General features: G+C 49.1%; 1 protein-coding gene across 1 annotated transcript in view; it reads right to left on the minus strand.

Annotated features, from left to right (window-relative positions):
* Positions 1-10,431: 10,431 nt before the first annotated feature.
* Positions 10,432-17,182, minus strand: part of LOC143242921 (uncharacterized) — a 43,804-nt gene continuing 37,053 nt past the window's right edge. The window contains exons 7-8 of the mRNA XM_076486532.1: positions 10,940-11,077; positions 10,432-10,578 (exon numbers count right to left, since the gene is read on the minus strand). The gene's annotated coding sequence lies outside the window, so the exon portion shown is untranslated. The remainder of the gene's footprint in view (positions 10,579-10,939; positions 11,078-17,182) is intronic.

Consider the following 17,182-nt stretch of genomic DNA (forward strand, 5'->3'; position numbering starts at 1 on the left):
CAGAGAGCGGCAAACTGTGACCGAAGCACAGAGAGCGGCAAACTGTGACCGAAGCACAGAGAGCGGCAAACTGTGACCGAAGCACAGAGAGCGGCAAACTGTTGCCGAAGCACAGAGAGCGGCAACCGTGACCGAAGCACAGAGAGCGGCAAACCGTGACCGAAGCACAGAGAGCGGCAAACACAGTGAGCCAAACCAGAAGCACAGAGAGCGGCAAACTGTGACCGAAGCACAGAGAGCGGCAACCGTGCCCGAAGCACAGAGAGCGACCGAAGCACAGAGAGCGGCAAACTGTGACACAGAGAGCAAACTGAGAAGCACAGAGAGCGGCAAAGAGCTGTGACCGAAACAGAGAGCGGCAAACCGAACCGACCGAAGCACAGAGAGCGGCAACCGTGACCGAAGCACAGAGAGCGGCAAACTGTGACCGAAGCACAGAGAGCGGCAAACCGTGACCGCACAGAGAGCGGCAAACTGAGAGCGGCAAACCGTGACCGAAGCACAGAGAGCGGCAACCGTGACCGAAGCACAGAGAGCGGCAAACCGTGACCGAAGCACAGAGAGCGGCAAACTGTGACCGAAGCACAGAGAGCGGCAAACTGTGACCGAAGCACAGAGAGCGGCAACCCGTGACCGAAGCACAGAGAGCGGCAAACCGTGACCGAAGCACAGAGAGCGTGCAAGCACAGAGTGGCAAACCGTGAAGCACAGAGAGCGGCAAACTGTGACCGAAGCACAGAGAGCGGCAACCTGTGACCGAAGCACAGAGAGCGGCAAACCGTGACCGAAGCACAGAGAGCGGCAAACTGTGACCGAAGCACAGAGAGCGGCAAACTGTGACCGAAGCACAGAGAGCGGCAAACTGTGACCGAAGCACAGAGAGCGGCAAACTGTGCCCGAAGCACAGAGAGCGGCAAACCGTGACCGAAGCACAGAGAGCGGCAAACCGTGACCGAAGCACAGAGAGCGGCAAACTGTGACCGAAGCACAGAGAGCGGCAAACTGTGACCGAAGCACAGAGAGCGGCAAACTGTGCCCGAAGCACAGAGAGCGGCAACCTGTGCCGAAGCACAGAGCGGCAAACTGTGACCGAAGCACAGAGAGCGGAGCGGCAAACTGTGACCGAAGCACAGAGAGCGGCAAACTGTGCCCGAAGCACAGAGAGCGGCAAACTGTGACCGAAGCACAGAGAGCGGCAAACCGTGACCGAAGCACAGAGAGCGGCAACCGTGACCGAAGCACAGAGAGCGGCAAACCGTGACCGAAGCACAGAGAGCGGCAAACTGTGACCGAAGCACAGAGAGCGGCAACCGTGACCGAAGCACAGAGAGCGGCAAACCGTGACCGAAGCACAGAGAGCGGCAAACCGTGACCGAAGCACAGAGAGCGGCAAACTGTGACCGAAGCACAGAGAGCGGCAAACTGTGACCGAAGCACAGAGAGCGGCAAACTGTGCCCGAAGCACAGAGAGCGGCAAACCGTGACCGAAGCACAGAGAGCGGCAAACCGTGACCGAAGCACAGAGAGCGGCAACCAGACCGAAGCACAGAGAGCGGCAACAGAAGCAGAGAGGCAAACCGTGACCGAAGCACAGAGAGCGGCAAACTGTGACCGAAGCACAGAGAGCGGCAAACTGTGACCGAAGCACAGAGAGCGGCAAACTGTGAACCGAAGCACAGAGAGCGGCAAACCGTGACGAAGCACAGAGAGCGGCAAACTGTGACCGAAGCACAGAGAAGCGGCAACCAGTGACCGAAGCACAGAGAGCGGCAAACTGTGACCGAAGCACAGAGAGCGGCAAACTGTGACCGAAGCACAGAGAGCGGCAAACCAGCCCGAAGCACAGAGAGCGGCAACCGTGACCGAAGCACAGAGAGCGGCAAACCGTGACCGAAGCACAGAGAGCGGCAAACTGTGCCCGAAGCACAGAGAGCGGCAAACCGTGACCGAAGCACAGAGAGCGGCAAACTGTGACCGAAGCACAGAGAGCGGCAAACCGTGACCGAAGCACAGAGAGCGGCAAACTGTGCCCGAAGCACAGAGAGCGGCAAACCGTGACCGAAGCACAGAGAGCGGCAAACTGTGACCGAAGCACAGAGAGCGGCAACCTGTGACCGAAGCACAGAGAGCGGCAAACTGTGCCCACAGAGAGCGGCAAACGTGACCGAAGCAGAGAGCGGCAAACCGTGACCGAAGCACAGAGAGCGGCAACCGTGACCGAAGCACAGAGAGCGGCAAACCAGACCGAAGCACAGAGAGCGGCAAACTGTGACCGAAGCACAGAGAGCGGCAAACCAGACCGAAGCACAGAGAGCGGCAAACTGTGACCGAAGCACAGAGAGCGGCAACCGTGACCGAAGCACAGAGAGCGGCAAACCGTGACCGAAGCACAGAGAGCGGCAAACTGTGACCGAAGCACAGAGAGCGGCAAACCTGTGACCGAAGCACAGAGAGCGGCAAACTGTGACCGAAGCACAGAGAGCGGCAAACCGTGACCGAAGCACAGAGAGCGGCAAACCGTGACCGAAGCACAGAGAGCGGCAAACTGTGACCGAAGCACAGAGAGCGGCAAACTGTGACCGAAGCACAGAGAGCGGCAAACCGTGACCGAAGCACAGAGAGCGGCAACCTGTGCCCGAAGCACAGAGCGGCAAACTGGCACAGAGAGCGGCAAACTGTGACCGAAGCACAGAGAGCGGCAAACCAGACCGAAGCACAGAGAGCGGCAAACCGTGACCGAAGCACAGAGAGCGGCAAACTGTGACCGAAGCACAGAGAGCGGCAACCGTGCCGAAGCACAGAGAGCGGCAACCTGAACCCGAAGCACAGAGAGCGGCAACCAGTGACCGAAGCACAGAGAGCGGCAAACTGTGACCGAAGCACAGAGAGCGGCAAACTGTGCAAGCAGAGAGCGGCAAACTGTGACCGAAGCACAGAGAGCGGCAAACTGTGACCGAAGCACAGAGAGCGGCAACCGTGACCGAAGCAGAGAGCGGCAAACCGTGACCGAAGCACAGAGAGCGGCAACCTGTGACCGAAGCACAGAGAGAGCGGCAACACAGTGAAACGAAGCACAGAGAGCGGCAAACTGTGACCGAAGCACAGAGAGCGGCAAACCGTGACCGAAGCACAGAGAGCGGCAAACCGTGACCGAAGCACAGAGAGCGGCAAACTGTGACCGAAGCACAGAGAGCGGCAAACTGTGACCGAAGCACAGAGAGCGGCAAACTGTGAACGAAGCACAGAGAGCGGCAAACTGTGACCGAAGCACAGAGAGCGGCAAACTGTGACCGAAGCACAGAGAGCGGCAAACTGTGAACGAAGCACAGAGAGCGGCAAACCAGAACGAAGCACAGAAGCGGCAAACTGTGACAGAGAGCGGCAAACTGTGACCGAAGCACAGAGAGCGGCAACCTGTGACCGAAGCACAGAGAGCGGCAAACCGTGACCGAAGCACAGAGAGCGGCAAACTGTGACCGAAGCACAGAGAGCGGCAAACTGTGACCGAAGCACAGAGAGCGGCAAACTGTGACCGAAGCACAGAGAGCGGCAAACTGTGACCGAAGCACAGAGAGCGGCAAACTGTGACCGAAGCACAGAGAGCGGCAAACGGCAACCAGACCGAAGCACAGAGAGCGGCAAACCGTGACCGAAGCACAGAGAGCGGCAAACTGTGCCGAAGCACAGAGAGCGGCAACCTGTGAGAGCACAGAGAGGCGGCAACCGAAGCACAGAGAGCGGCAAACCGTGACCGAAGCACAGAGAGCGGCAAATTGTGACCGAAGCACAGCGAGCGGCAAACCGTGACCGAAGCACAGAGAGCGGCAAACTGTGCCCGAAGCACAGAGAGCGGCAAACTGTGACCGAAGCACAGAGAGCGGCAAACCGTGACCGAAGCACAGAGAGCGGCAAACTGTGACCGAAGCACAGAGAGCGGCAAACCGTGACCGAAGCACAGAGAGCGGCAAACTGTGACCGAAGCACAGAGAGCGGCAAACTGTGACCGAAGCACAGAGAGCGGCAAACCGTGACCGAAGCACAGAGAGCGGCAACCAGTGACCGAAGCACAGAGAGCGGCAAACTGTGACCGAAGCACAGAGAGCGGCAAACCGTGACCGAAGCACAGAGAGCGGCAACCAAACTGTGACCGAAGCACAGAGAGCGGCAACCGTGACCGAAGCACAGAGAGCGGCAAACTGTGACCGAAGCACAGAGAGCGGCAAACTGTGACCGAAGCACAGAGAGCGGCAAACTGTGACCGAAGCACAGAGAGCGGCAAACGTGTGACCGAAGCACAGAGAGCGGCAAACCGTGACCGAAGCACAGAGAGCGGCAAACCGTGACCACAGAGAGCGGCAAACCGTGACCGAAGCACAGAGAGCGGCAAACCTGTGACCGAAGCACAGAGAGCGGCAAACTGTGACCGAAGCACAGAGAGCGGCAAACTGTGACCGAAGCACAGAGAGCGGCAAACTGTGACCGAAGCACAGAGAGCGGCAACCTGTGACCGAAGCACAGAGAGCGGCAAACCGTGACCGAAGCACAGAGAGCGGCAAACTGTGACCGAGAGCACCGGCAACCTGTGACCGAAGCACAGAGAGCGGCAACCTGTGACCGAAGCACAGAGAGCGGCAACCGTGACCGAAGCACAGAGAGCGGCAAACCGTGACCGAAGCACAGAGAGCGGCAAACTGTGACCGAAGCACAGAGAGCGGCAAACCGTGACCGAAGCACAGAGAGCGGCAAACCGTGACCGAAGCACAGAGAGCGGCAAACCGTGACCGAAGCACAGAGAGCGGCAAACCGTGACCGAAGCACAGAGAGCGGCAAACTGTGACCGAAGCACAGAGAGCGGCAACCGTGACCGAAGCACAGAGAGCGGCAAACCGTGACCGAAGCACAGAGAGCGGCAAACCTGACCGAAGCACAGAGAGCGGCAAACTGTGACCGAAGCACAGAGAGCGGCAACCAGACCGAAGCACAGAGAGCGGCAAACTGTGCCCGAAGCACAGAGAGCGGCAAACTGTGACCGAAGCACAGAGAGCGGCAAACTGTGACCGAAGCACAGAGAGCGGCAAACTGTGACCGAAGCACAGAGAGCGGCAAACTGTGACCGAAGCACAGAGAGCGGCAAACTGTGACCGAAGCACAGAGAGCGGCAAACCGTGACCGAAGCACAGAGAGCGGCAAACTGTGACCGAAGCACAGAGAGCGGCAAACCGTGACCGAAGCACAGAGAGCGGCAAACGTGACCGAAGCACAGAGAGCGGCAAACTGTGCCCGAAGCACAGAGAGCGGCAAACCGTGACCGAAGCACAGAGAGCGGCAACCTGTGACCGAAGCACAGAGCGGCAACTGTGCTGAAGCCAGAGAGAGCGGCAAACGCAAGCACAGAGAGCGGCAAACCGTGACCGAAGCACAGAGAGCGGCAAACTGTGACCGAAGCACAGAGAGCGGCAAACTGTGACCGAAGCACAGAGAGCGGCAAACTGTGACCGAAGCACAGAGAGCGGCAAACTGTGACCGAAGCACAGAGAGCGGCAAACTGTTCCCGAAGCACAGAGAGCGGCAAACTGTGACCGAAGCACAGAGAGCGGCAAACTGTGACCGAAGCACAGAGAGCGGCAAACTGTGCCCGAAGCACAGAGAGCGGCAAACTGTGACCGAAGCACAGAGAGCGGCAAACTGTGCCCGAAGCACAGAGAGCGGCAAACCGTGACCGAAGCACAGAGAGCGGCAAACTGTGACCGAAGCACAGAGAGCGGCAAACTGTGCCCGAAGCACAGAGAGCGGCAAACCGTGACCGAAGCACAGAGAGCGGCAAACTGTGACCGAAGCACAGAGAGCGGCAAACTGTGACCGAAGCACAGAGAGCGGCAACCTGTGACCGAAGCACAGAGAGCGGCAACCGTGAACGAAGCACAGAGAGCGGCAACCGTGACCGAAGCACAGAGAGCGGCAAACTGTGCCCGAAGCACAGAGAGCGGCAAACTGTGACCGAAGCACAGAGAGCGGCAAACTGTGAACGAAGCACAGAGAGCGGCAAGCTGTGAACGAAGCACAGAGAGCGGCAAACTGTGAACGAAGCACAGAGAGCGGCAAACTGTGACCGAAGCACAGAGAGCGGCAAACTGTGACCGAAGCACAGAGAGCGGCAAACTGTGACCGAAGCACAGAGAGCGGCAAACTGTGACCGAAGCACAGAGAGCGGCAAACTGTGACCGAAGCACAGAGAGCGGCAAACCTGTGACCGAAGCACAGAGAGCGGCAAACCGTGACCGAAGCACAGAGAGCGGCAAACTGTGACCGAAGCACAGAGAGCGGCAACCTGTGACCGAAGCACAGAGAGCGGCAAACTGTGACCGAAGCACAGAGAGCGGCAACCTGTGACCGAAGCACAGAGAGCGGCAACTGTGACCGTGACCGAAGCACAGAGAGCGGCAAACTGTGACCGAAGCACAGAGAGCGGCAAACCGTGACCGAAGCACAGAGAGCGGCAAACTGTGAACGAAGCACAGAAGCGGCAAACAGTGACCGAGCAGAGAGCGGCAACCGTGACCGAAGCACAGAGAGCGGCAAACCGTGACCGAAGCACAGAGAGCGGCAAACTGTGCCCGAAGCACAGAGAGCGGCAAACTGTGACCGAAGCACAGAGAGCGGCAAACCGTGACCGAAGCACAGAGAGCGGCAAACCGTGACCGAAGCACAGAGAGCGGCAAACTGTGCCCGAAGCACAGAGAGCGGCAAACTGTGACCGAAGCACAGAGAGCGGCAACCGTGAACAGAGAGCGGCAAGCACACAGAGAGCGGCAAACCGTGACCGAAGCACAGAGAGCGGCAAACTGTGACCGAAGCACAGAGAGCGGCAAACCAGACCGAAGCACAGAGAGCGGCAACCGTGACCGAAGCACAGAGAGCGGCAAACCGTGACCGAAGCACAGAGAGCGGCAAACTGTGACCGAAGCACAGAGAGCGGCAAACTGTGACCGAAGCACAGAGAGCGGCAAACTGTGACCGAAGCACAGAGAGCGGCAAACTGTGAACGAAGCACAGAGAGCGGCAAACTGTGAACGAAGCACAGAGAGCGGCAAACTGTGAACGAAGCACAGAGAGCGGCAAACTGTGAACGAAGCACAGAGAGCGGCAAACTGTGAACGAAGCACAGAGAGCGGCAAACTGTGAACGAAGCACAGAGAGCGGCAAACTGTGACCGAAGCACAGAGAGCGGCAAACTGTGACCGAAGCACAGAGAGCGGCAAACTGTGACCGAAGCACAGAGAGCGGCAAACTGTGACCGAAGCACAGAGAGCGGCAAACCGTGCCCGAAGCACAGAGAGCGGCAAACCGTGACCGAAGCACAGAGAGCGGCAAACTGTGCCCGAAGCACAGAGAGCGGCAAACTGTGACCGAAGCACAGAGAGGCAAACCGTGACCGAAGCACAGAGAGCGGCAAACGTGACCGAAGCACAGAGAGCGGCAACCGTGACCGAAGCACAGAGAGCGGCAACTGTGACCGAAGCACAGAGAGCGGCAAACCGTGAACGAAGCACAGAGAGCGGCAAACTGTGACCGAAGCACAGAGAGCGGCAAACTGTGCCCGAAGCACAGAGAGCGGCAAACTGTGAACGAAGCACAGAGAGCGGCAAACTGTGAACGAAGCACAGAGAGCGGCAAACTGTGAACGAAGCACAGAGAGCGGCAAACTGTGACCGAAGCACAGAGAGCGGCAAACTGTGACCGAAGCACAGAGAGCGGCAACCATGAACGAAGCACAGAGAGCGGCAAACCGTGAACCGAAGCACAGAGAGCGGCAAACCGTGACCGAAGCACAGAGAGCGGCAAACTGTGTCCGAAGCACAGAGAGCGGCAAACTGTGCCCGAAGCACACAGAGCGGCAAACCGTGACCGAAGCACAGAGAGCGGCAAAGTGTGCCCAAAGCACAGAGAGCGGCAAACCGTGGCCGAAGCACAGAGAGCGACAAACTGTTGCCGAAGCACAGAGAGCGGCAACCTGTGACCGAAGCACAGAGAGCGGCAACCGTGCCCGAAGCACAGAGAGCGGCAAACTGTGACCGAAGCACAGAGAGCGGCAAACTGTGAACGAAGCACAGAGAGCGGCAAACTGTGACCGAAGCACAGAGAGCGGCAAACTGTGACCGAAGCACAGAGAGCGGCAAACTGTGAACGAAGCACAGAGAGCGGCAAACTGTGAACGAAGCACAGAGAGCGGCAACCTGTGAACGAAGCACAGAGAGCGGCAAACCGTGAACCGAAGCACAGAGAGCGGCAAACCGTGAACGAAGCACAGAGAGCGGCAAACCGTGAGCCGAAGCACAGAGAGCGGCAAACTGTGACCGAAGCACAGAGAGCGGCAAACCGTGAACGAAGCACAGAGAGCGGCAAACCGTGACCGAAGCACAGAGAGCGGCAAACCGTGAACGAAGCACAGAGAGCGGCAAACTGTGACCGAAGCACAGAGAGCGGCAAACTGTGAACGAAGCACAGAGAGCGGCAAACTGTGACCGAAGCACAGAGAGCGGCAAACTGTGACCGAAGCACAGAGAGCGGCAAACTGTGCCCGAAGCACAGAGAGCGGCAAACTGTGAACGAAGCACAGAGAGCGGCAAACTGTGACCGAAGCACAGAGAGCGGCAAACTGTGACCGAAGCACAGAGAGCGGCAAACTGTGACCGAAGCACAGAGAGCGGCAAACCCTTGCCGAAGCACAGAGAGCGGCAAACTGTGACCGAAGCACAGAGAGCAAAGATGCAAACTGTGCCCGAAGCACAGAGAGCGGCAAACTGTGAACGAAGCACAGAGAGCGGCAAACTGTGACCGAAGCACAGAGAGCGGCAAACTGTGACCGAAGCACAGAGAGCGGCAAACTGTGACCGAAGCACAGAGAGCGGCAAACTGTGACCGAAGCACAGAGAGCGGCAAACTGTGCCCGAAGCACAGAGAGCGGCAACTGTGCCCGAAGCACAGAGAGCGGCAAACTGTGACCGAAGCACAGAGAGCGGCAAACTGTGACCGAAGCACAGAGAGCGGCAAACTGTGACCGAAGCACAGAGAGCGGCAAACTGTGAACGAAGCACAGAGAGCGGCAAACTGTGACCGAAGCACAGAGAGCGGCAAACTGTGCCGAAGCACAGAGAGCGGCAAACTGTGACCGAAGCACAGAGAGCGGCAAACTGTGACCGAAGCACAGAGATCGGCAAACTGTGAACGAAGCACAGAGAGCGGCAAACTGTGACCGAAGCACAGAGAGCTGCAAACTCTGACCGAAGCACAGAAAGCTTCAAACCGTGCCCGAAGCACAGAGAGCGGCAAACTGTGGCCGAAGCACAGAGAGCGGCAAACTGTGACCGAATCACAGAGAGCGGCAAACTGTGCTTGAAGTAGAGAGAGCGGCAAAGGATGCCCAAAGCACACAGATATTGGAGTTTGGAGTAGTGGAAACGAGTTCTCTGGAGTGATGAATCACGCTTCACTATCTGGCAGTCTGAAGAAGGAACTTGGGTTCGTCGGATGCCAGGAATTTGCATGAATGCATTGTACCAACTGTAATGTTTTGTAGAGGATGAATAATGGTATAGGACGTTTTTCTTATGGTTTGGGGTTTTAGTTCCACTGAAGGGAAATCTTAATGCTACAGCATACAATAACATTCATGTGCTTCCAACTTCGTAAGAACAGATTGGGTTAGGATCTTTTTTGTTTCAACGTGACAATGTCTCGTGCACAAAGCGAGGTCCATAAATACATGGTTTGCCGAGGTTGGTGTGAAAGAACTTGACTGGCTTGCACAGATTCTTCACCTCTACCCCATGGAACACCTTTGAGATAAATTGGGAGACCGTCTGCGAACCAGTTCTTCTCGCCCAACCTCACTGATGCTCTTATGACTGAATAGGAGAAAATCCCCGAAGTCACGTTCCAAAATCTCGTGAAAAGCCTTCCGAGAAGAGTAGTGTTTGTTACAGCAGCAAAGGGGGGAGGGGACGAACTCCATATTAATATCCATGGTTTCGGAATAAAATGTTTAAGAAGCATGGGTCTGATGACTGGGTGTCCACATACATTTGGCTATGTAGCGTATATACATATACACATACATATATATACATGTTGCATATTTACAGTATTCTATTCTGGTATATAATATTTCACCTATACTGTACTTTAAAATACAAATGTTAGGCTGTTCTACTCTTGACGTGTTTCAGTTTAAACTGATATAAGAAAGTCCACGTTTCGAGCCGCGATATATTATTAAACATGCACTGCGCTTATTAACGCCATCTGGATAACCGACTGATGAGCATTTTTAAATTAGGGAAGTATATTCCCGAACCTTAACGGTCTTTGACGTCATATGTTATACCAGGTGGCGTTTATACTGAAAATACCAAATATGATTTGTATCGTCACCTTCACATTTTCCACTTTCATCTTTCATTGTTCCGAAGCGACATCTACAACTGTAACCTTCAGTCGCAGATTCGTTCAACTCACATTCCGCATTCTGTTTGGTGCACGCGATATATCCCGTCTTACCCGGACTGCATAGCGGTTTCACTGTTATAGAGAAAACAAACAAATATTTATATTTGCATCAACGTAAAAACATGTCGTTTGGTAAGAAAAACTTCAGTAATTTGAAACAATAAAGAATTGTAGGTTTGTGGGAATATGTTTTAAAATTAGACGAAAAAAAATGTAATAGTCATTTTTCATTTAAACAAATCCAATAAAAAAACGTCTTATATTTTTGGAGAGATAAGGTTCGGCAAGTATCTGTAATTAAATCACGCTTTTATTGAATAAACTATAAATATCATGTGTCCGAAAGCATTACTCTAATAAAAATAAATGTTTAATAAGAAAAAAGTAACTGTGTTGATTTTTCACATAAATATTGAACGTTAACACTACTAACATTGGCAGCCAAAACCGTCTTGTTCCCAAATCCCGTCACACTTGCACTTGATACTTCCATCAGCAATCTCTTCGCACTGTTCATCCGGACAAACTTGTCGCAGTGGGTTATTTAGCCAAGAAGAACTTTTGCAGTATTCTATTAGAGAATAGTGAAGTGTTAATAACTACAGTAGGCCTAACAATATTCTATTAAAAAATAGTGAAGTGTTAACAAACACAACAGACCTAACGGTGTTCTATTAGAGAATAATGAAATGTTGTTAACAAACACAGCTGACTTAACGGTGTTCTATTAGAGAATAGTGAAGTGTTAACAAACACAGACCTAACGGTGTTCTATTAGAGAATAGTGAAGTGTTAACAAACACAGCAGACCTAACGGTGTTCTATTAGAGAATAGTGAAGTGTTAACAAACACAACAGACCTAACGGTGTTCTATTAGAGAATAGTGAAGTGTGTAACAAACACAACAGACCTAACGGTGTTCTATTAGAGAATAGTGAAGTGTTAACAAACACAGCAGACCTAACGGTGTTTTATAACGGTGTTCTATTAGAGAATAGTGAAGTGTTAACAAACAAAGCAGACCTAACGGTGTTCTATTAGAGAATAGTGAAGTGTTAACAAACACAGCAGACCTAACGGTGTTCTATTAGAGAATAGTGAAGTGTTAACAAACACAGCAGACCTAACGGTGTTCTATTAGAGAATAGTGAAGTGTTAACAAACACAGCAGACCTAACGGTGTTCTATTAGAGAATAGTGAAGTGTTAACAAACACAGCAGACCTAACGGTGTTCTATTAGAGAATAGTGAAGTGTTAACAAACACAGCAGACCTAACGGTGTTCTATTAGAGAATAGTGAAGTGTTAACAAACACAGCAGACCTAACGGTGTTCTATTAGAGAATAGTGAAGTGTTAACAAACACAGCAGACCTAACGGTGTTCTATTAGAGAATAGTGAAGTGTTAACAAACACAGCAGACCTAACGGTGTTCTATTAGAGAATAGTGAAGTGTTAACAAACACAGCAGACCTAACGGTGTTCTATTAGAGAATAGTGAAGTGTTAACAAACACAGCAGACCTAACGGTGTTCTATTAGAGAATAGTGAAGTGTTAACAAACACAGCAGACCTAACGGTGTTCTATTAGAGAATAGTGAAGTGTTAACAAACACAGCAGACCTAACGGTGTTCTATTAGAGAATAGTGAAGTGTTAACAAACACAGCAGACCTAACGGTGTTCTATTAGAGAATAGTGAAGTGTTAACAAACACAGCAGACCTAACGGTGTTCTATTAGAGAATAGTGAAGTGTTAACAAACACAGCAGACCTAACGGTGTTCTATTAGAGAATAGTGAAGTGTTAACAAACACAGCAGACCTAACGGTGTTCTATTAGAGAATAGTGAAGTGTTAACAAACACAGCAGACCTAACGGTGTTCTATTAGAGAATAGTGAAGTGTTAACAAACACAGCAGACCTAACGGTGTTCTATTAGAGAATAGTGAAGTGTTAACAAACACAGCAGACCTAACGGTGTTCTATTAGAGAATAGTGAAGTGTTAACAAACACAGCAGACCTAACGGTGTTCTATTAGAGAATAGTGAAGTGTTAACAAACACAGCAGACCTAACGGTGTTCTATTAGAGAATAGTGAAGTGTTAACAAACACAGCAGACCTAACGGTGTTCTATTAGAGAATAGTGAAGTGTTAACAAACACAGCAGACCTAACGGTGTTCTATTAGAGAATAGTGAAGTGTTAACAAACACAGCAGACCTAACGGTGTTCTATTAGAGAATAGTGAAGTGTTAACAAACACAGCAGACCTAACGGTGTTCTATTAGAGAATAGTGAAGTGTTAACAAACACAGCAGACCTAACGGTGTTCTATTAGAGAATAGTGAAGTGTTAACAAACACAGCAGACCTAACGGTGTTCTATTAGAGAATAGTGAAGTGTTAACAAACACAGCAGACCTAACGGTGTTCTATTAGAGAATAGTGAAGTGTTAACAAACACAGCAGACCTAACGGTGTTCTATTAGAGAATAGTGAAGTGTTAACAAACACAGCAGACCTAACGGTGTTCTATTAGAGAATAGTGAAGTGTTAACAAACACAGCAGACCTAACGGTGTTCTATTAGAGAATAGTGAAGTGTTAACAAACACAGCAGACCTAACGGTGTTCTATTAGAGAATAGTGAAGTGTTAACAAACACAGCAGACCTAACGGTGTTCTATTAGAGAATAGTGAAGTGTTAACAAACACAGCAGACCTAACGGTGTTCTATTAGAGAATAGTGAAGTGTTAACAAACAAAGACAGCAGACCTAACGGTGTTCTATTAGAGAATAGTGAAGTGTTAACAAACACAGCAGACCTAACGGTGTTCTATTAGAGAATAGTGAAGTGTTAACAAACACAGCAGACCTAACGGTGTTCTATTAGAGAATAGTGAAGTGTTAACAAACACAGCAGACCTAACGGTGTTCTATTAGAGAATAGTGAAGTGTTAACAAACAACAGCAGACCTAACGGTGTTCTATTAGAGAATAGTGAAGTGTTAACAAACACAGCAGACCTAACGGTGTTCTATTAGAGAATAGTGAAGTGTTAACAAACACAGCAGACCTAACGGTGTTCTATTAGAGAATAGTGAAGTGTTAACAAACACAGCAGACCTAACGGTGTTCTATTAGAGAATAGTGAAGTGTTAACAAACACAGCAGACCTAACGGTGTTCTATTAGAGAATAGTGAAGTGTTAACAAACACAGCAGACCTAACGGTGTTCTATTAGAGAATAGTGAAGTGTTAACAAACACAGCAGACCTAACGGTGTTCTATTAGAGAATAGTGAAGTGTTAACAAACACAGCAGACCTAACGGTGTTCTATTAGAGAATAGTGAAGTGTTAACAAACAGACCTAACGGTGTTCTATTAGAGAATAGTGAAGTGTTAACAGACCTAACGGTGTTCTATTAGAGAATAGTGAAGTGTTAACAAACACAGCAGACCTAACGGTGTTCTATTAGAGAATAGTGAAGTGTTAACAAACACAGCAGACCTAACGGTGTTCTATTAGAGAATAGTGAAGTGTTAACAAACACAAGCAGACCTAACGGTGTTCTATTAGAGAATAGTGAAGTGTTAACAAACACAGCAGACCTAACGGTGTTCTATTAGAGAATAGTGAAGTGTTAACAAACACAGCAGACCTAACGGTGTTCTATTAGAGAATAGTGAAGTGTTAACAAACACAGCAGACCTAACGGTGTTCTATTAGAGAATAGTGAAGTGTTAACAAACACAGCAGACCTAACGGTGTTCTATTAGAGAATAGTGAAGTGTTAACAAACACAGCAGACCTAACGGTGTTCTATTAGAGAATAGTGAAGTGTTAACAAACACAGCAGACCTAACGGTGTTCTATTAGAGAATAGTGAAGTGTTAACAAACACAGCAGACCTAACGGTGTTCTATTAGAGAATAGTGAAGTGTTAACAAACACAGCAGACCTAACGGTGTTCTATTAGAGAATAGTGAAGTGTTAACAAACACAGCAGACCTAACGGTGTTCTATTAGAGAATAGTGAAGTGTTAACAAACACAGCAGACCTAACGGTGTTCTATTAGAGAATAGTGAAGTGTTAACAAACACAGCAGACCTAACGGTGTTCTATTAGAGAATAGTGAAGTGTTAACAAACACAGCAGACCTAACGGTGTTCTATTAGAGAATAGTGAAGTGTTAACAAACACAGCAGACCTAACGGTGTTCTATTAGAGAATAGTGAAGTGTTAACAAACACAGCAGACCTAACGGTGTTCTATTAGAGAATAGTGAAGTGTTAACAAACACAGCAGACCTAACGGTGTTCTATTAGAGAATAGTGAAGTGTTAACAAACACAGCAGACCTAACGGTGTTCTATTAGAGAATAGTGAAGTGTTAACAAACACAGACCTAACGGTCTATTAGAGAATAGTGAAGTGTTAACAAACACAGCAGACCTAACGGTGTTCTATTAGAGAATAGTGAAGTGTTAACAAACACAGCAGACCTAACGGTGTTCTATTAGAGAATAGTGAAGTGTTAACAAACACAGCAGACCTAACGGTGTTCTATTAGAGAATAGTGAAGTGTTAACAAACACAGCAGACCTAACGGTGTTCTATTAGAGAATAGTGAAGTGTTAACAAACACAGCAGACCTAACGGTGTTCTATTAGAGAATAGTGAAGTGTTAACAAACACAGCAGACCTAACGGTGTTCTATTAGAGAATAGTGAAGTGTTAACAAACACAGCAGACCTAACGGTGTTCTATTAGAGAATAGTGAAGTGTTAACAAACACAGCAGACCTAACGGTGTTCTATTAGAGAATAGTGAAGTGTTAACAAACACAGCAGACCTAACGGTGTTCTATTAGAGAATAGTGAAGTGTTAACAAACACAGCAGACCTAACGGTGTTCTATTAGAGAATAGTGAAGTGTTAACAAACACAGCAGACCTAACGGTGTTCTATTAGAGAATAGTGAAGTGTTAACAAACACAGCAGACCTAACGGTGTTCTATTAGAGAATAGTGAAGTGTTAACAAACACAGCAGACCTAACGGTGTTCTATTAGAGAATAGTGAAGTGTTAACAAACACAGCAGACCTAACGGTGTTCTATTAGAGAATAGTGAAGTGTTAACAAACACAGCAGACCTAACGGTGTTCTATTAGAGAATAGTGAAGTGTTAACAAACACAGCAGACCTAACGGTGTTCTATTAGAGAATAGTGAAGTGTTAACAAACACAGCAGACCTAACGGTGTTCTATTAGAGAATAGTGAAGTGTTAACAAACACAGCAGACCTAACGGTGTTCTATTAGAGAATAGTGAAGTGTTAACAAACACAGCAGACCTAACGGTGTTCTATTAGAGAATAGTGAAGTGTTAACAAACACAGTGGTGTTCTATTAGAGAATAGTGAAGTGTTAACAAACACAGTAACGTTAACAAACACAGCAGACCTAACGGTGTTCTATTAGAGAATAGTGAAGTGTTAACAAACACAGCAGACCTAACGGTGTTCTATTAGAGAATAGTGAAGTGTTAACAAACACAGCAGACCTAACGGTGTTCTATTAGAGAATAGTGAAGTGTTAACAAACACAGCAGACCTAACGGTGTTCTAGAGAATTAGAGAATAGTGAAGTGTTAACAAACAGCACAGCAGACCTAACGGTGTTCTATTAGAGAATAGTGAAGTGTTAACAAACACAGCAGACCTAACGGTGTTCTATTAGAGAATAGTGTTAACAAACACAGCAGACACAGCATTAGAGAATAGTGAGTGTTAACAAACGGTGAAGAATAGTGAAGTGTTAACAAACACAGTTGTTCTATTAGAGAATAGTGAAGTGTTAACAAACACAGCAGACCTAACGGTGTTCTATTAGAGAATAGTGAAGTGTTAACAAACACAGCAGCAGACCTAACGGTGTTCTATTAGAGAATAGTGAAGTGTTAACAAACACAGCAGACCTAACGGTGTTCTATTAGAGAATAGTGAAGTGTTAACAAACACAGCAGACCTAACGGTGTTCTATTAGAGAATAGTGAAGTGTTAACAAACACAGCAGACCTAACGGTGTTCTATTAGAGAATAGTGAAGTGTTAACAAACACAGCAGACCTAACGGTGTTCTATTAGAGAATAGTGAAGTGTTAACAAACACAGCAGACCTAACGGTGTTCTATTAGAGAATAGTGAAGTGTTAACAAACACAGCAGACCTAACGGTGTTCTATTAGAGAATAGTGAAGTGTTAACAAACACAGCAGACCTAACGGTGTTCTATTAGAGAATAGTGAAGTGTTAACAAACACAGCAGACCTAACGGTGTTCTATTAGAGAATAGTGAAGTGTTAACAAACACAGCAGACCTAACGGTGTTCTATTAGAGAATAGTGAAGTGTTAACAAACACAGCAGACCTAACGGTGTTCTATTAGAGAATAGTGAAGTGTTAACAAACACAGCAGACCTAACGGTGTTCTATTAGAGAATAGTGAAGTGTTAACAAACACAGCAGACCTAACGGTGTTCTATTAGAGAATAGTGAAGTGTTAACAAACACAGCAGACCTAACGGTGTTCTATTAGAGAATAGTGAAGTGTTAACAAACACAGCAGACCTAACGGTGTTCTATTAGAGAATAGTGAAGTGTTAACAAACAC

The sequence above is a fragment of the Tachypleus tridentatus genome, unplaced genomic scaffold (assembly GCF_004210375.1).
Source record: "Tachypleus tridentatus isolate NWPU-2018 unplaced genomic scaffold, ASM421037v1 Hic_cluster_2, whole genome shotgun sequence".
Lineage (NCBI taxonomy): Eukaryota > Metazoa > Arthropoda > Merostomata > Xiphosura > Limulidae > Tachypleus > Tachypleus tridentatus.